The 19,831-nt window shown below is 40.9% G+C and overlaps 1 pseudogene; it reads right to left on the bottom strand.

Moving 5' to 3' along the window:
- Positions 1 to 17,839: 17,839 nt before the first annotated feature.
- Positions 17,840 to 17,941, bottom strand: LOC112752720 (small nucleolar RNA R71; annotated as a pseudogene).
- Positions 17,942 to 19,831: the final 1,890 nt, after the last annotated feature.

The following is a 19,831-nucleotide window of genomic DNA, read 5'->3' as shown; positions in this document are numbered from 1 at the left end:
GAAGATGGAATTCCAGGTGGGATATTTAGTTGAGAAGATTCCCAAACCTACTGATAGCTTCCCAAGTGACACTGAGAAAAACCCCAAGGGAGAAGCAAAGAAAGTAAGATGGGAAGATTGCAAAATGGTCACTACAAGCGATCAAGAGATTGAAGACAAGCAAGGCAAAATGTGCAAACAACCTGAAGACAACTCAACAAAGGAGGAGGATAGAGATCACAAAGAACCAGAAATCTCACAACAAGAGCTGCTGAAGCTCTATGCACCATTCCCTCAACTGCTCAATGGTGCTGTGGGAAAAAGAATATACTCAAGGTTCCTAGACTTGTTTGCATCTCTGCATGTGAACATACCATTCATCAAGGCAATTCAACAAATGCCTGCATTCATCAAATATATGAAGGAACTTCTTCCCAGGAAAAGCTCACTCAAGGGAGGGCAGACTATAGTGATGAACAAGGAATGTAGTGCCCTTATTCAACCTGAGTTACCTACAAAAAGAAGAGACCCAGGAAGTTTTCATATCCCTTGTGCCATAGGTGAAACTATGTTCGACAGAGCACTATGTGATCTAGGGGCCAGCATCAACTTACTGCCTTTATCCCTGGTGAAGAGGCTGCAGATCAATGAGATAATGCCTACAGATGTCATTATCAGACTGGCTGACAAAACTCAAAAGCAAGCAATAGGAGTGGTGGAAAATGTGTTGCTAAAGGTTGGGAAGTACTTTCTCCCAACAGACTTTGTCATTCTGGACATGGAAGAAAGTCACACTCACCCAATCATATTGGGAAGACCATTTCTAGCTACGGCCAGAGCACTTATCGATGTAGAGAAAAGGGAGCTAATATTGAGAATCCATGATGAACGACTCAGCTTCAATGTTTTCAAACTCTCACAAAAAACATATCAAGAGGACAAGGAACTAAGCACAAATGACAATGAGACACTGAAGGACGAAACAAGCACTGAAGCACAGTCAGTTCACTCCGAGACCCCCTTAACTGACAAACAAGGAAAACAGCAATTGCCACAGCTCAAGGAGAAGTTGGAGGAACCAAAACCTCTAGAGGCAGGTGAAGACAGCATCACAACTCCTTGGAGAAAAGAGGTCACCAAGGGGAAGGCAACCTCAAAAGAAATAAAAAAGAAGGTACCAAGGAGATGGAGGAACAAGAAGATCCCTACGGAAGATTTCTCTCCAGGGGATAGAGTTGTCTCAGCTTACTTCCCAGATATTCCCCCTAATCTCTCTACTGTACCATCTCAATTACCCAAGGTCTTCACTATCAACAGAGTTCTTTCTCTGGAACATATGGAGATCATTGATCCAACCAATGGATACAAGTCCACAGCAAGAGGGGAGGACTTTAAGCACTACCAACCACCATGATGAAGGAAAAACGTCAAGCTAGTGACGCTAAAGAAGCGCTTCATGGGAGGTAACCCATGTTTTATATGCTTTCAGATGATAATGAATAAGTCAATCTTTATGAGCTTCAATCCAAAATTAACAAACAATTGGTGAAAATCCTCTTATGCAGAATATAGTGAGGAACAAGTTTGGTGTTCAAAGCAAACCAAGTTGCATGCTAGCCTTGGAAGCTTTGAACACAAAACCTTCATCACAGTGCCTCAAACTAAGTTTGGTGTCACCCCATGGTGCCACCAAAATGCATATAAGGAACCACCAATAGTTAGTTAGTTAGTTGAAATTCATAAACAAACAATCAAATCCTTTCTTTCAATTTATTCTAGCCGTAGAGTTTTAATTTTCTTATATATTAATTCCCTTATTTCAAATCTTTATAGGAAAAGAAAAGAAGCATGAAAAGGGATTGATTGGACAATTAAATGGGGGAGATTTCGCCACTTAATGAAGAGCACTACACACATGTCTCAAGAGGGAACGCATGGGGAAACGCTGCCATGCAACATTGGAGAAAGAAGAACCTTGGAGACCGAACCAATCACTCTCATTAAAGTGATGATCCTTGTCTTCCCTTCATAAACAACCCCATCCGTTCATCTAGTAAACATTCATGCAATCCACGCCCTTCATCCACTCATGATTTTCTTATATAAGTGAACCGTAGTGCATGCTCACTCCTCACATTCAAATCCCCACTCTCCACACTTCAATTGGCACACTAAACCCTTCATCACAAATTGCATTAACCAACCCTCTCTTCATCTATCCGAAGCCTCAAACCCCCTCAAACAACAATTCAAGTCATGGCATCATCAAGCTCAAAGAGGCAAAAGAGGAAGGGGCCTATGGAGAGTGCTCCTTTTGATGACAAGAGATTCAAGACTGCCTTTCATGAGCATGAATTTGAGCGGATAAGTGCCAGAAGGATATTTCCAGAATTAATCTTCCAAATCAATGCCAATGAATCACCACAGATTTGGAGAAAAATCGAACAGAGGGGGTGGCAATTGCTCACCAGTCCAGAGGGGAAGATCAATGGAAACCTCATCAAAGAATTCTATGCAAATGCAGTTAGAGAGGATAAGACCCAAGCTCCAAACTTCAAAAGTTATGTGAGAGGAAGGGAGGTAGACTTCAGCCCAAGTGCCATCACAAGAGCTCTTCAATTGAAATCACCTCATTTTGATGAGGAGAGTTATCAGGCAAGGATAAGTAGAAACCCCGATAAGGATGAGCTCTCAGATATAGCATCAGATATCTGTGTCATAGCCGCTGACTGGGAGAGGTACTCAGATGGGAGACCAAAATTCATAAAAAGGGGGGACCTTCACCCTGAAGCCAAAGGGTGGTTTGAGCTTGTAAGGAGGTCCATCCTACCAGCCGCTAACAATTCAAAAGTTAACATCAATCGAGCCACTATGGTACAATGCTTAGTATAAGGTGGGGAAATCAAGGTGCATGAGCTCATTGCCGAAGGGATTCAAGAGTCAGCTGAGAAAGCTAACTCAGGAGCCAGACTTTGGTACCCCAGCACCATTCTCCGCTTGTGCAACAAGGCCAAGGTAGTATTTGAGGACAGCAGCCCAGACTAGGTAAACCCAGGGAGGCCAGTCACACTCGAGCGAATGGTCTATACCACACCGGCTCAGCAACTAAGAAGGCCACATATAGGAAGGCAAAGGACCCAGGAAGAAGCTCATCAAGAGGAATACCATCAGGAAGAACATCAACAAGAAGAGTATCATGACCCAGCCAACTTGAATATGACTCACCTTCTAAGAGCCATTGAGGATTTAGGACAGAGACATATGGAAGGACAAGAGCAATTACTGAACCGGCTGAACCAACAGGAAGCATGGCAAAAACAACAAATGGAGCAGCAGCAGGAACACTACTCTCAGCTTACTCAAGCCATCAACCAAGTGAATGAAAGACAAGAGCTTCAAGAGAAGCACTTGCAAGAGCTCAACCAGCGGCAGATAGCCCAAATAAAAACTTTCAATGAATTCAGTGTACTCAATGAAGGAAGGCAACTACATAGGGAGGAGTTCTATGTAAACACTCAAGCCGAGTTGAACTACATGACCAGTAATATGCATCATCTACACTATGCCATCCCTGCATATGATGAAGTTCAAAAAGAATTTGTAGAATAAGAAGAGAGAAAAGTGAAACAACAAAAGGAGGCACTCAAGAAGAAAATAGAAGATAGTGGTTTCTGGAGAAAGCTGCTTGGAAAAGGCAAAGGAAGTGGAAGTACAAGTCAAGAGAGACACAATGAGGATAAACAAGGATGGGAGCATGGACATCCACATGAATGAAAGGTGGTGGAGTTCTTTTTAGTCCATCTTTTCTATGCTTTAAATAAGGAAGATCTTGTATGAAATAGAACATGCTTCCATGTTATGTTTAAATTTTTTTAATTCTGTCTTTTAAGTTTTTCCTTCTGAAGAGGTCCATGATTTCTGGTTTAAATGTCACTGCACCATCACTTAACCTACTTGTAAGCTTATCCCTTTAAATCAAATAAAAAGAGAATGAGTATAGTTGTAAAAGACCAGAGTGGAGTTTATATTGTGGAAGTGCATTCATGAATCCTTGGGGTAGTCATAAGTTAGCTAAGTTGGTTCAACCACAAGGTTAGGAGGACAACTATCTATCCTGAATACTTTGCTTTGGATACACTCATGAGACTAAGTTAATAACAAGATCCTAAGAAGAGAAAAGGGAAAGAACAATGGAAGTGAAAAACAAAAGAAAAAGAGTAAGCAATAAGGCTAGGCATCAATGGTTTTAAGCTTGAGGCAAGTGTCTGTGGTGCCCCTGTGTGAGGGATCTACTTGGATGAATAAGCTCTTAGGGGTGCTTTATCACTTGGTAACTTGGGTTAACTAACCCGGGATTATCAGCTGAAAATCCACTATCAAGAGTAACCCTCACTACAGAGCATTTAGTAACCCAAAGAGGTGCTGGACACCAAGGTCTCAAGAAAAGAAAACAAATAAACTATATGCCTGTGGTGTGTATGTATGGGGGAGAGACTTGAGGGAGTAAGTCCTTAGGGGTGCTTCAACACCTAGCACCTTGAACCAACTGGTTCAGGAGTGTTGGCTGAAAGCTTATCTTAAAGAGTTGCCCCCTTACAGAGCACTTAGCCTAAATAACACAAATAACCCTTGAAACAACAATAAAAGGATCAATGAATAAAAGTTTCATGAGATATAAACAAAGTAAGTGTTTAGGGACATGATAAAGGTCTGAAAGCTAGTAATGGAATGAACCTAAGTTGCTATGCATGAAACCACCATAAAATCAGTAATATGACTCCCACAAGAATGACTCGTTCCTCTTGATATTCCATTCATCATTCTCTTGTTCCAGTACTTGCTTAGGGACAAGCAAGCTTTAAGTTTGGTGTTGTGATGCCAGGGCATCTTGGCCAGTTTCACTAACCTTTTCTTTACTGTTTTTAGGTTAGTTTCATGCATTTCTTTAGGAAATAAGCTAGTTTTGGGTAAATATTCACTTATGCCTTGACTCAAGCACACATTGTGCATTTTACATGATTTCATGAGGATTTTGCATAAGTTTAGTGACAAATATTATGTTGCATTACTCATGACTTGGACTGGAGCTTTGATGCACTTTGTTGCTTAATTTCAGGACCAAAAAGGAGCAAGAAAGGGGAGGTAACTTGCAAGGATTAATGAGAAAAGTGATTGCCAATAACACTCTCAAAGAAAGCCATCAATACCCACGTTAGAGAGTCACGTTAACCAAGTTAACGTGAACTCTAACGTGGAGAAGAGAAGTTGAGCCAACGTTAGTGACACTCAACATTGTCACTAACGTTGGCAATCACTCATAAGTGGCCACGTTAGAAGCCACGTTAACCTAGTTAACGTGGCCTCTAACGTTAAGGGGGAGGGAGAGAAGCCAACGTTAGTGACACTCAACATTGTCACTAACGTTGGCCTATGGTGCTAAGTACCACGTTAACTCCCACGTTAACTTGGTTAACGTGGGAATTAACGTAGAGGATGAAGAGTTGTCGACAACGTTAGTGACACTCAACATTGTCACTAACGTTGAAGCAACCACACAACCCCCAAGAGTCACGTTAACCTCCACGTTAACTTGGTTAACGTGGAAGCTAACGATGAGAAATGAAAGATGAGCCAACGTTAGTGACACTCAACATTGTCACTAGCGTTGGGATGGCTAAAAGATGGCCACGTTAGAAGCCACGTTAACCTAGTTAACGTGGACTCTAACGTGAGACCCAGGGGCACATTGGAACGTTAGTGACAATGTTGAGTGTCACTAACGTTCTCGAAGGTTGGAAAGGACCACGTTAGAAGCCACATTAACCTAGTTAACGTGGGCTTTAACGTGAAACAAGAAGGGGCACACTGGAACGTTAGTGACAATGTTGAGTGTCACTAACGTTCTCGAAGGACTAACAAGGCAACGTTAAAAGCCACGTTAACCTAGTTAACGTGGGTTTTAACGTAAGGCAAAGGGGTGCATTGGAACGTTAGTGACAATGTTACGTGTCACTAACGTTCTCAAACTTATATTCTCACTAAATATTAACACCCCTAACGTCCTGAGCTGAAGTCTCTGCCCACTTAGCACTTTCTCTCTGCAAGTAAAGCCAAGCCCAAATGAAGAAAAGAACTGCTTCAAACTCAAGATCCAAAGGCCCAAGACTTGAAGAGTAAACTAGAAGCTGAGAAGAGTAGTATATATAGGAGTAACTTTGAATTGTAAAGGAGTTCTGGAGGCTGAAGAACTACTCTCTGTATTTACTTTCTTTTCAATTTCTAGTTTTATGATGTATTCTCCATCTTTGTTTTCATTTTCAAGAGCTATGAACAACTAAACCCCTTTCATTGGGTTAGGGAGCTCTGTTGTAATTTGATGGATCAATATTAATTTTCATTGTTCTTCTTCTATCTTTCCTCTTGATTTTACTTGAAAGCTTTCGATCTTCATCCAATTGAGTAGTTATCTTGGAAGAGAAGCTATTCAAACTTGGATCTCTTTTGAACCTTGGAAGAGGAATGAAGAGATCAAGCTAGAAATGCTTTCTCATGCTGGACCAAATTGGATTTGGATGGGTATGTGACTGTAACCCTCTCAATACTTGGTTTGGGAAATGCATGTGGTATAATCAGTGACCATACTTCATCTCTTCTCATGAGCAATTGACCAAGGAATTGGCTATTGATCAAGATTTGAGAGATTGAATTGCAAGGAATTGCAATTCAATCACTTAAGATTGCCAAGGAGATCAATGAGTGCATTGATTGAGGAAGAGATGAAAATGAACTTGATCCGGAGAATTGCAACATCTCCTAAGCCCAATGAACTCCCCATCTCTAATCTTACCCATTCTCTTTAATTTCTGCGATTTACTTTTATGAGCAAATCCCCCATTCCCATTTACAATTCTGCAATTTACTTTTCAGTCATTTACTTCCCGTCCTTTAATTCTAGCATTTACTTTTCTGTTATTTACATTCCCGCCATTTTATTTTCTGCAACTCTCAACCCAAATTCTGGATTCGCTCAACTAGAACATTCTTCTAATTAAAGTTGCTTGATCAATCAATCCCTGTGGGATTCGACCTCACTCTATTGTGAGTTTTTACTTGACGACAACTTCGGTACACTTGCCGAAGGGAGATTTGTTGAGAGACAAGTTTTCCGTGCATCAGGCCACCATAAGGAATTACATATCATTTCGAAGCCCCAGATGTTAGCTTTCCAATGCAACTGTAACCGCCTCATTTGGATCTTTGTAACTCAAGTTATGATCGATTGAATACAAAGAGGTCGGGCTGGATAGCTTTGCAATTCCTTCAGTTTCTTGTATTCCTTCCACTTTTGCATGCTTTCTTTCCATCCTCTAAGCCATTCCTGCCTTGTAAACCCTGAAAATACTTAACACACATATCAAGGCATCGAATGGTAATAAAAGAGGATTAAACATAGCAAATTTAAGGCCAAAAAAACATGTTTTCAATCATGGCACAAAATTAGGAAGGAAAATGTAAACTCATGCAAATTATGTGAATAAGTGAGCAGAGAGTTGATAAAAACCACTCAAATTAGCATAAGATAAACGATAAAATAGTGGTTTATCAATCTCCCCACACTTAAACATTAGCATGTCCTCATGCTGAGCTCAAGGAGATAGAAAGAATAAAGGGAAAAATAAGACTCATGAAATGCAACCTATATGAATGCAACTATATGCTAAGATGATTCTGTCTACTTGGTTAAAAGTAAACAAGTTCTCCAAGACAAACATAAATCAGATTTTCCTAATTCAAATCACACAATAAGAGACAAGTAAACTTGTAAGAAGATAGCTCATGAAAACAGGGAACATAGAATCAAGCATTGAACCCTCACCAGTAGTGTATATGCACTCTAATTGCTCAAGTGTCTAGGGTTGATCACTCTACTCTTCTCTAGTCATGCTTTCTAAACTTTGTTCTTCATCTAACCAATCAACAAAAATTTAGTATACCAATGCAAACATCATGAGGTCTTTCCGAGGTTGTAATGGGGCTAAGGTAAGGGAGAGGATATATGTATGGCCAAGTGAGCTAAAATATGAATCTTTGATTAACCTAAGCTTTCACCTAACACACACACACACTCTATGTAATTCTAAAATCATGCCTAGCTACCCATAATTCCCACTTTTGTATCACATACTCATGTACCAAATTTTTCTTTTAATTTTATCACATATGCAATGATCTTTTATTAAACTTAGCATTGGCGTAATTTTGTCCCCTTATTTATTTATTTGATTTTTTTTATTTTTTTTTTGAAAATATAAAAGTAAACATAAGATATCAATGCACATGGATTTTTATTTTTTTTTTTGTCTTACATGAATAGGTACCCAAATTCCCAATATGTTTTTCAGTAAAATTCAACACTTTCCTATCAACCCAAGTTCCCACGGTTCCCCACACTTAATTAATACACAATCTCTATCTTAAGCTAATCAAAGATCCAATTCAGGTAATTAATTATTTTTTCGCTTAAGGCTAGTGATGTGGTAAAATACAGAACAAAAGGGGATTAAAGGGTTCAAGGTGGCTAACAAAGGTGATTGAAATGGTAGGCTATTTGGGATAAGTGAGGTAATAACAAATGATGGCCTCAATCATATGCAACCATGTAAATATACTAAATAATGGATATATAGAATGGAACAAAATATAGATTACAATCATAGAGAAGGAAACACACAAGAATAAAATATTATGGTTAAATAATGTAACCATGTAATTAAGCTCAAATCTCACAGGTTTGTGTGTTCTTTGCTATAATTCATCACAAATTTTTCAATTTAAATTAGTGAAATATTATAAAATAAAGTCTTGAAAAGAAGTTTATTACTTTAACCAAGCAAACATACATGCAAACAATTATTATCATGCAATCTATCCTATCTAACAAAAGAAAAAATAACCTATTGGTGTTAAGAAAAAGCAATTACCTCCGGAAGTCAGGTACTGACCGACCTCCCCACACTTAAAGCTTGGCACCGTCCTCGGTGCCATCAGTCAGGAACAAAGGGGGGTATGCAATCAGCTCCTTGAGGTATGTAAATCAGCGCTTGTGCTCTTTTCGTCCCCCTCCTTGCCGGTGGCTTGTTAGAGGCTTTCTCTTTACCCTTCCTGGTGGCCATTCTGGAAAGGGAGAAAAGAAAGGGACATGAAATCGAAATGCTAGAACCGGATGGAGAAAAATACAAGTGATAATCAATGCCAAGGTAAAAAAGAATATTGTAAACACATGGTCGTGATTCCATGTAATTAGGACATCAATGGAAATATAGCATGATATATTGAGGCAATTAGATGCAAGATGATTATTAGCATGCCGGCAAAGGCATGAGTAGCATAGATCAAGCATTAATAGCTCAATTGGATTATCAAATGTAACAAATTAATAACCATGTTTGTGTTGACAATTATATTTAATCAATAAAAGATTGCAAGGGTTTTGTGAAAAACAGGCAGTAGAGTAGAAGAATAGATTAATTAAGAATTTACAATGCCATTCGGGCTTTTCATAAATACTTAGTATGCATGTAAAATATGTTAGGAAAAGTATGAAATCCAACATGCATGCAACCCAAAAATTGGTATTAATTGTTAAATTACTCCCTAATATATCCACAAGCTCGAGTATAATAATATAAGATCCAAATAAAGTTCCAACACCAACATAAAAATGCATAGAGAAGGAAAAAAAATAATTAAATGCAATAATTAAATGAAGATGAGAGAGTAAAGGAGAGAGAAGAAAAAAAACCTGAGGAAGAAGAAAGAATTGGAAGTAAGAAGAAGAAAGAAGAAAGAATGATAAGAGAAAGATAAGTAGGATTGGGGGAGGGAAGATTAAAAATCAGGCGGCGTACTAGTTCCAATGTGCAACGCATGCGATGTGTATGCGTACAGCGCGTGTACGCGTGGATCGCGTAAAATTGAGAGTGAGGCGTAGGCGTCAGGCACGCGCACGCGTGGATTGCCACATATTGAAAAATGACGTGCATGTGTCAAGGACGCGTACGCGTGGTCAAATTTGTGCCTTTAGCACAGTTCCAGTATGGAGGCAGCACAACTCTCTATTCGATTTGCTATTTACGCCAATTTTCACCCCCACGCATACGCGTCGCTGAAGCTTACGCGTGGGTTGAGCTATTTGCAGGGGACGCATACGCGTGAGGTACGCGTACGCATGGCATGGCTTGTGCGCCATGCACCCTTCCCACACATCTCTCGCGCACCTCTCTGTTCAGGTGCGCATATGTAAACGACGCGCGCGCGTCATGGATGTTGCGTGTCGATCCCTCTTTTTTTTCATGCAGTATGTGATGACTTGCATCATCTACCCTTATTTCTTGCATAAAGAAGAGCATAAAAGAGCATAAATCTCATTTGATCAGTACAATTCATGCATTATTTGATGAATATTGTGGTACACTACTTTGAGATGAGTTGTGCTAAATTTCAGGTGAGAAAAGCATCAAAAAATGGGTAGAAGACAAACAAGAAGCTGGGCGTGTGAAACTGGCGTGCCACTTGGGAGCAAACGCCAGTACTAAAGTCCAGAGAAGAATTCCAAGCATGCATGTGGGCGTGGAATGCCAAAACTGGGTGTGGCACACTAATACAAAATTCCAGAGAGCTAAATGGAGGACACAAAAGGGGCGTGGCACGACAGGTCTGACCCATCAACTACTACGGGTGTGCCACTTGAGTAAATAGGCGTGGCACGCAAAAGAAGAACCTCCACCATGGGCGTGCCACTTGGTATCGAAGGCGTGGCATGCCAGCTCCAAGAAGTCACTTGGGCGTGCCACTTGAGAACCCAGGCGTGGTACGCCAAGCATGAAGAATTCACAAATACATAAGTGTGCCACTTGAACAGCATGGCGTGGCACGCTGGTACAATAATCCAGAGAAGGGGCTGAAGGCAATTGAAGACTGGGCATGCCACTTGAAGTCGAAGGCGTGGCACGCCAACCTCTCAACCTCACTTAGGCGTGCCACTTTTGCAACCAAGCGTGTCACGCCAATGCACAGAGAGAACAAAAGCAAGGATTGGGCATGCCACTTGGTATTGAAGGCGTGGCATGCCAACTACTGGAACCAAGATAAGATCATGGGCGTGGCACGCCAGCCTTTAGGCCTGGCACGCTGGTATAAGTTTCCAGAGAGGATGAAGGAGGCCAATTACATGGGGCGTGCCACTTGGTATCGAAGGCGTGGCACGCCACTCACCATTCTTCACTTAGGCGTGCCACTTGAGCAACTAGGCATGGCACGCCAGTATCATTCAGAGAGCAAAGAAGCATTGGGGCGTGCCACTTGAGTTCGTGGTGTGGCACGCCAAACAGAGGAATCACTCACTCACAAAAGGGGCGTGGCACGCCAGACCCTAGGCATGCCACGCCAGTTCAACTTTCCAGAGAAGCCTAGCCAAGCATAGAGCAAGGGCGTGGCACGCCAGACCTTGGGCGTGGCACGCCAGTTCAAATTTTCAGAGGCAAAGAGAAGTGAGAAAGGCAAGGGGCGTGCCACTTGAGTTCGAAGGCGTGGCACACCAAGGTTGTTTCAGGGACGAGCATGCCACTTGAAGGATTGGGCGTGGCACGCCAAGCTAGAAATGAAGGGCACGTGACACGCTAGTAAAGCGCCAGCCACACGCCAACTGAGAAGTCACGCTTATTGAGTGTTTTCTTTTCCCTCCAAAATGTAATTTTTCTTTTTCACTTTTGTAATTCTTTTATTTCACTAGGAGTAGTATAAATACCCCCAAGGAGTACTGAAGAAGGGGGTTAAGCAGTCAGTTTTAGATCCACTTTTACACTTCACTTTTGAGTACTTTTTGAGCTATGAGTAGCTAACTTCCCTCTCATTGAGAGAGGAAGCTCTGTTGTACTTGATGGATTGATAATAGTGAAATTCTTCTTCTCTTTATCTTCTCTTTGATTTGCTAGAAGGAATTTCGTTCTTAATGCTTAGTATTCAATTATCTTGGGAAAGAGATTGAATGCAATTGGGTTTCATGGGAACCTTGGGAAAGGAAACATGAAACCATGCTTGAAATCCCTTCTCACACTAGAGTAGAATCTGGGTTTTGGTGTTTGGATATATGACATATAATCCTCCCTCTACTTGGACCTACAATGGTGTGTGGTATAATCAGGGATCAAGCATATCTCTCTTCATGAGCAATTAGACCAGGGAATTGGCTATTGATCAAGATCTGAGAGATTGAGTCACCAAGGGATTACGGCTCAATCAATCATGATTTCTAAGAGGTCAATGAGTTGCATGATTGAAGAGGATATAAGCTAGACTTGATCCAAAGAGACAACATCTCCCAATCTCAATGAATTTTTCCCATTCTTATCTATCCATTTCTTTACAGCTTATTTTTGCATTCAGCAATTCCCCATTCTCATTTATATTCAAGTCATTTATGATTCTGCACTTTACATTCTGCCATTTATATTCCTGCACTTTATTTCTTTTCTTTACATTATAGTCATTTACATTTATGTCATTTACAATTCTGCACTTTACAATCCTATTGATCCACTTGACTAATTCATCAATTGATTAAAACTGCTCGAATTTGCCAATCTCTGTGGATACGATCCCACTCCACTTTGGGTTATTACTTGACGATAATTTTAGTGCGCTTGCCAAAAGAACTAATTCACCAATTTTTAATGGGGTGTGAATTTAGATTCATCAAGTTTTATGGCGCTGTTGTTGGGGATTGGCTTAAATTTGACAGTGATTAAATTGATTGGAGAGCTAGATTAAGCAATTTAAATTCCTTGTTATTTTATTTTATTTAGCACCTTTTTATTTTCTTTTATTTTGAGTTCTATTTCTTTCTTCTTTGATTATTTTTATCATCCATATTTCCACTCTTCTAACTGTTTGATTAATTGCACCACTCACACTAACAACTACTCTAACAAGAGTAATTTCTTCATTCATTTTCTTTCTTGCTTTTTGCCTTGTTGGTTGTATGACAGGTAGAAGAAGCGGTGCTTCAACTTCCTTTGATTCTGAACCTGAGAGGACCTTCCTTAGATTAAGGAGGAAAGCAAGAGGGAAATGAGTCGTTGGTGCTGAAGAAGAGGAAGAGTATTTTGAAACAAACATGGCGGAGAACATGGAGAACCACCATGAAGAAGAAGCTCACAACCATGCCAGAGAAGGCCCAGTAAATCATGATGGGCAAGAAAGGAGAGTCTTAGGCTCCTACATCAACCCAAACCCAGGAAATTATGGCAGCAGCATCCTAAAGCCAACAATTCATGCCAATAATTTTGAGCTGAAACCTCAGCTCATCACACTTGTTCAGAACAATTGCTCATATGGAGGAAGTGCCCAAGAAGACCCTAATCAACGTCTCAGCACATTCTTGAGGATATGTGATACTGTAAAGTCCAACGGGGTACACCCCGACATCTACAAACTACTCTTGTTCCCTTTCTCACTCAGAGAAAAGGCAGCAAAGTGGTTGGAATCATTCCCCAAGAATAGCCTAACTACATGGGAGGAGGTCGTGAACAGATTCCTTGCAAGATTCTACCCTCCACAAAGGATCAATAGGCTGAGAGCTGAGGTGCAAACTTTCAGACAACAAGATGGAGAAACACTTTATGAGGCCTGGGAGAGATTCAAAGACCTGACAAGAAGATGCCCACCAGAATTGTTCAATGAATGGGTATAACTACACATCTTTTATGAGGGACTATCCTATGAAGCAAAGAAGGATGTGGATCATTCTTCGGGAGGCTCACTCAACAAGAAGAAAATCATTGAAGAGGCCATAGATGTCATTGAGACTGTAGCTGAAAATGAGTATTTCTATGCTTCAAAAAGGACTCAGAAGAAGGGAATGCTAGAGCTCAACTCTGTAGATGCTTTGTTAGCTCAGAATAAAGCAATTGCAGCTCAAATAGCAGCTCTAACCAAAAGGATGGAGACCAACCAAGCCTCAGTAATTCAAGACCAAACTCCTCAACAAGAAGGGAATGCACCAGAATCTGAAGGTGACTGGGAACAAGCCAATTATGTGAACAATTCATCCAGACCACCATATGACCCACACTCTAAGACATACAACCTAGGTTGGAAGAACCACCCAAACTTTGGGTGGGAAAATCAACAAAACCACAACTAGGACCACAACAAGCCTTATTCATAAAATCAGCATTTCAACCACAACCCCAACCATCAAATAGGGAACCATAGACCCTACCATAACTCACAAAACACATCATACCATAGTAACCAACCCATACACAACAACCTCAACCAAGATGCACCATCCTCAACTATGCAACCATGTGAAATCAAGAGCAACTTTGAGAGGATGGAAGCCGCAATAGCACAACTGTCCTCCCAGATTACAGGGGCAGTCTGCACCCTCATGGACAGACAAGCATAAACTGAAAGAAGGATAGACGCTAATCAAGAAGAATATAGGTCAAATCTGAAAAATAAAGGCGCAGCAATCTCAAAGTTGGAAGCACAAGTGGGGATTTTATCCAAGCAAATCCCACTTCTCACACACACATTTCCTAGTGATACCATGACTAACCCAAGAGGGGAATGCAAGGCCATTACTCTAAGAAGTGGGAAGATGATGCCAGGGCATTTTGGCCAGTTTCACTGACCTTTTCTTTACTGTTTTTAGGTTAGTTTCATGCATTTTCTTAGGAAATAAGCTAGTTTTGGGTAGATATTCACTTACATCTTGATTCAAGCATACATTGTGCACTTTACATGATTTCATGAGGATTTTGCATGAATTTAAGGACAAATTGGATGTTGCATTTCCCATGACTTGGACTAGAACTTTGATGCACTTTATTGTTTGATTTCAGGACAAAGGAAGCAAAGAAGAACCACATTAGTGGCTACGTTAGTTACACTAACGTTAACACTAACGTTAACACTAACATGGAATTGGAGTAACTTGCAAAGTTAATGAGAAAAGTGATTGCCAATAACGCTCTCGAAGCCATCATTGGAGCCAACATTAGTGACACTTAACATTATCACTAACGTTGGACCAAGCTCATGAGTGGCCACGTTAGTCACCACATTAACTTAGTTAACATGGCCTCAAACGTTAAGAAGAAAGGGGGGAAGCCAACGTTAGTGATATTCAACATTATCACTAACGTTGGCCAAGTCACACTAGGCCATGTTAACTCCCACGTTAACCTAGTTAACGTGGAAGCTAACGTGAGGAAAAGAGGTGACGCCAACGTTAGTGACACCCAACATTATCACTAACGTTGAAAGGAGCCCACACATGCCACCATGAGCCACATTAACTCCTACGTTAACTTAGTTAACATGGAAGCTAACGTGGATAAGGGAATGTTGAACCAATGTTAGTAACACTCAACTTTGTCACTAACGTTGGAGATGGCTAGCATAGGCCACGTTAGAAGCCACGTTAACCTAGTTAACGTGGACTCTAACGTGGGAGCTAAGGGGCACATTGGAACGTTAGTGACAATGTTAAGTGTCACTAATGTTCTCGAAGGTTGGCAAGCCTACGTTAAAAGAGCCACGTTAACTAAGTTAACGTGGACTCTAACGTAGGGAAAGGGGAGGCTTCTCAACGTTATTGGGAAAGTTGAGTCCCAATAACGTGCGCGAAGGACAAAGAGGCAACGTTAGTGGCAACGTTTGTGCCACTAACGTTGAGGTTAACGTGGCTCTTGCTTGGGTAAGGAACGTTAGTGAAAAAGTTGAATGTCACTAACGTTCTCGAACCCATATTTTCACTGAACGTTAACACCACTAACGTCCTGAGCTAAAGTCTCTGCCCACTTCACAAATTTCTCTCTGCAAGTAAAGCCAAGCCCAATGAAGAAGATAACTGCTTCAAACTCAAGATCCAAAGGCCCAGACCCAAGACTTGAAGAACCAACTAGAAGAGTAGAAGAGTAGTATATATAGGAGTAACTTTGAATTATTTTGGGGGTTGGAAAATATAGGGAGCCTCTGGGCATAGAATTACTCTCTGTATTTACTTTCTCTGCACTTCTAGTTTCATTATGTATTCTCCATCTTTGTTTTCATTTTCCAGAGCTATGAACAACTAAACCCCTTTCATTGGGTTAGGGAGCTCTGTTGTAATTTGATGGATCAATACTAGTTTTCATTATTCTTCTTCTATCTTTTCTCTTGATTTTACTTGAAAGCTTTCGATCTTCATCCAATTGGGTAGTTATCTTGGAAAAGAAGCTATTCATACTTGGATCTCTTCTGAACCTTGAAAGAGGAATGAAGAGATCAAGCTAGAAATGCTTTCTCATGCTGGACCAAATTGGGTTTGGATGGATATATGACTATAATCCTCTCAACACTTGATTTGGGAAATGCATGTGGTATAATCAGTGACCATACTTCATCTCTTCTCATGAGCAATTGACCAAGGAATTGGCTATTGATCAAGATTTGAGAGATTGAATTACAAGAAATTGTAATTCAATCACTTAAGATTGCCAAGGAGATCAATGAGTGCATTGATTGAGGAAGAGATGAAAATAAAATTGATCCGGAGAATGCAACATCTCCTGAGCCCAATGAACTCCCCATTTCTGATCTTACCCATTCTCTTTATTTTCTGTCACTTACGTTTATGAGCAATTCCCCCATTCCCATTTACAATTCTGCAATTTACTTCAGTCATTTACTTTCAGTTCTTTAATTTTAGCATTTACTTTTTCTGTCATTTACCTTCCCGCCATTTTATTTTTTGCAATTCTAAACTCAAATCCTGGATTCGCTCAACTAGAACATTCCTCTAATTAAAGTTGCTTGATCAATCAATCCTTGTGGGATTTGACCTCACTCTATTGTGAGTTTTTACTTGACGACAAATTTGGTACACTTGCCGAAGGAAATTTGTTGCGAGACAAGTTTTCCATGCATCAAGTTTATGGCGCCGTTGCCGGGGATTGATTGTGCATCAACAATGATTAGATTGGAGGATAACTAGATTGAGCATTTTATTTTTGTTTGATTTAATTTTCTGTTTGAGTCATTTACTTCCTGTTTTAGTTAATCTCTTCCCTTCCCCCTACTTTTTCTTTGTTATTTACCATTCATCTCACTAACCCACTAACTGTTTGATATATTGCATCACTCACACTAACAGTAATTCTGACAGATATACTTTCTGCACCTATTCTCTTTGCTTGTACTTGTTGGTTGTATGACAGGGAGAAGAAGCGGGGCTTCAACTTCTTTTGATTCTGAACCTGAGAGAACCTTCCTTAGACTAAGAAGGGAGGCAAGAGAAAAACGTGTAGTTGATGCTGAAGAAGAGGAGGAACACTTTGAGGAATACTTTGAAACAAACTTGGAAGAAAACATGGAAAACCATCATGAAGAAGAGGCTTACAACCATGGCGGAAGAGTTCGAGCAAATCATGCTGGGGAGGATAGAAGAGTTTTAGGCTCTTACATCAATCCAAACCCAGGAAACTGTGGAAGTAGCATTCAAAAGCCAACCATCCATGCCAACAATTTTGAACTAAAACCACAGCTCATCACCCTTGTTCAGAACAACTGTTTGTTCGGAGGAAGTGTCCAAGAGGACCCCAATCAACATCTAACCACCTTCCTGAGAATATGTGACACAGTGAAGTCTAATGGTGTTCATCCTGACGCTTATAGACTGCTCTTATTTCCATTCTCACTCAAGGATAAGGCAGCCAAGTGGCTGGAGTCTTTCCCAAGGGAGAGCTTGACAACTTGGGAAGATGTGGTGAACAAATTCTTAGCAAGATTTTACCCTCCTCAATGAATCAATAGGCTGAGAGCTGAGGTCCAAACTTTCAGGCAACAAGATGGTGAGACTCTATATGAAGCATGGGAGAGGTTTAAAGACCTAACAAGGAGATGCCCACCAGTTATGTTCAATGAATGGGTGCAACTGCACATTTTCTATGAAGGGCTCTCTTATGAGTCAAAGAAGGCCGTAGACCATTCATCCGGAGGATCTTTGAACAAGAAGAAGACCATTGAGGAGGCCATAGATGTCATTGAAACAGTAGCAGAGAACGACTACTTCTATGCTTCCAAAAGAGGGAACACAAGAGGAGTAATGGAGCTAAATAATGTAGATGCTCTGCTGGCCCAAAACAAGCTCATTACCCAGCAGCTAGCTGACCTCACCAAGAAGATGGAGAGGAACCAAGTAGCAGCAATCTCCACTTCATCAACAACCCAAGAAGGAGTGAATGAAGAAGCAGAGGGTTGTCAGGAGCAAGCCAACTACATTGGGAATTCACCTAGGCAAAACCATGATCCATACTCCAAGACCTACAACCCTAGATGGCGGAACCACCCGAACTTTGGGTGGAGAAATCAACAAGACCAAAGCCTTGATCAAAGACGCCCAAATCCAAACAATACAGCCACCCAACACTTCACATCTAGACCATATCAACACCCCCATAACAACACGTCTCCACATTCATATCAAGGCCAGAATAACCATCCTCAGCCTGACCTATCATCATTTGATGAAAGAATCTCAAGGATTGAGAATCTACTTGAAGGTATAAGCAAGGAGATTCAAGACAACAAGGTGTTCAAGGAGGAAGTGTGAGCCAGTTTCAAGAACCAGGGAGACACAATCAAGAGGTTGGAATCTCAAGTGGGGTATCTCTCTGAGCAAATTCTCAAACCCACAGATGGATTCCCAAGTGACACAGAGAAGAATCCGAGAGGTGAAACAAAGAAAGTAAGATGGGAAGATTGCAAGATGGTCACTATAAGTGATGAGGAGACCGAGGACAAGCCAAGCAAGCTGTCAGAACAACCTGAAGATACCTCAGTAGAGGAGGGGAAAAAGATTACCAAGAACCAGAAATCTCAAAACAGAAGCTGCTGAGACTCTATGCACCTTTTCCCCAACTGCTCAATGGTGCTGTGGAGAAGAGAATATACTCAAGATTTCTTGACTTGTTTGCATCTTTGCATGTGAACATACCGTTCATCAAGACTATCCAACAAATGCCTGCATACATCAAGTATATGAAGGAGCTGCTTCCCAGGAAAAGATCACTCAAGGAAGGCCAAACTATAGTGATGAACAAGGAGTGCAGTGCCCTCATTCAACCGCAGTTGCCTACGAAAAGAAAAGATCCAGGGAGTTTTCATATCCCCTGTGCCATAGGGAAAACAATGTTTGATAGAGCACTCTGCGATTTGGGAGCAAGCATCAACTTAATGCCCTTATCCCTGATGAAGAGGCTGCAGATCAATGAGATATTTCCCACAGATGTAGTCATCAGGCTGGCTGACAAAACTCAAAAACAAGCAATAGGGGTGGTGGAAAATGTATTGTTAAAGGTGGGGAAATACTTTCTTCCCACAGACTTTGTCATCTTGGACATGGAAGAGAGTCACACTCACCCAATCATATTGGGAAGACCATTCCTAGCTACAGCCAGAGCACTCATAGATGTGGAGCGAGGGGAGCTAATATTGAGGATCCATGATGAACGACTCAGCTTTAATGTCTTCAAACTCTCACAAGAAGTAGACCAAGAAAACAAAGAACCAAGCAATGATCATAATGAGATGCTGACAGAGGAAACAAGCACTGAAGCACAACCAACACATCTGAGAACTCCACTGAATGATGAACAAGGCAAACAGCAATTGTCACAGCTCAAGGAGAAGCTGGAGGAACCTAAACCACCAGAGGCATGTGAAGACAACAACAAAATTTCCTTAGAAGAAGAAGTCGCCAAGAGTAAGGCAGCATCAAAAGGGACAAAGAAGAAGGTACCAA

This window comes from Arachis hypogaea, chromosome 15 (genome assembly GCF_003086295.3).
Source record: "Arachis hypogaea cultivar Tifrunner chromosome 15, arahy.Tifrunner.gnm2.J5K5, whole genome shotgun sequence".
Lineage (NCBI taxonomy): Eukaryota > Viridiplantae > Streptophyta > Magnoliopsida > Fabales > Fabaceae > Arachis > Arachis hypogaea.
The sequence above is the reverse complement of the archived record's forward strand: the minus strand, read 5'-3'. Positions and strand labels throughout refer to the sequence as shown.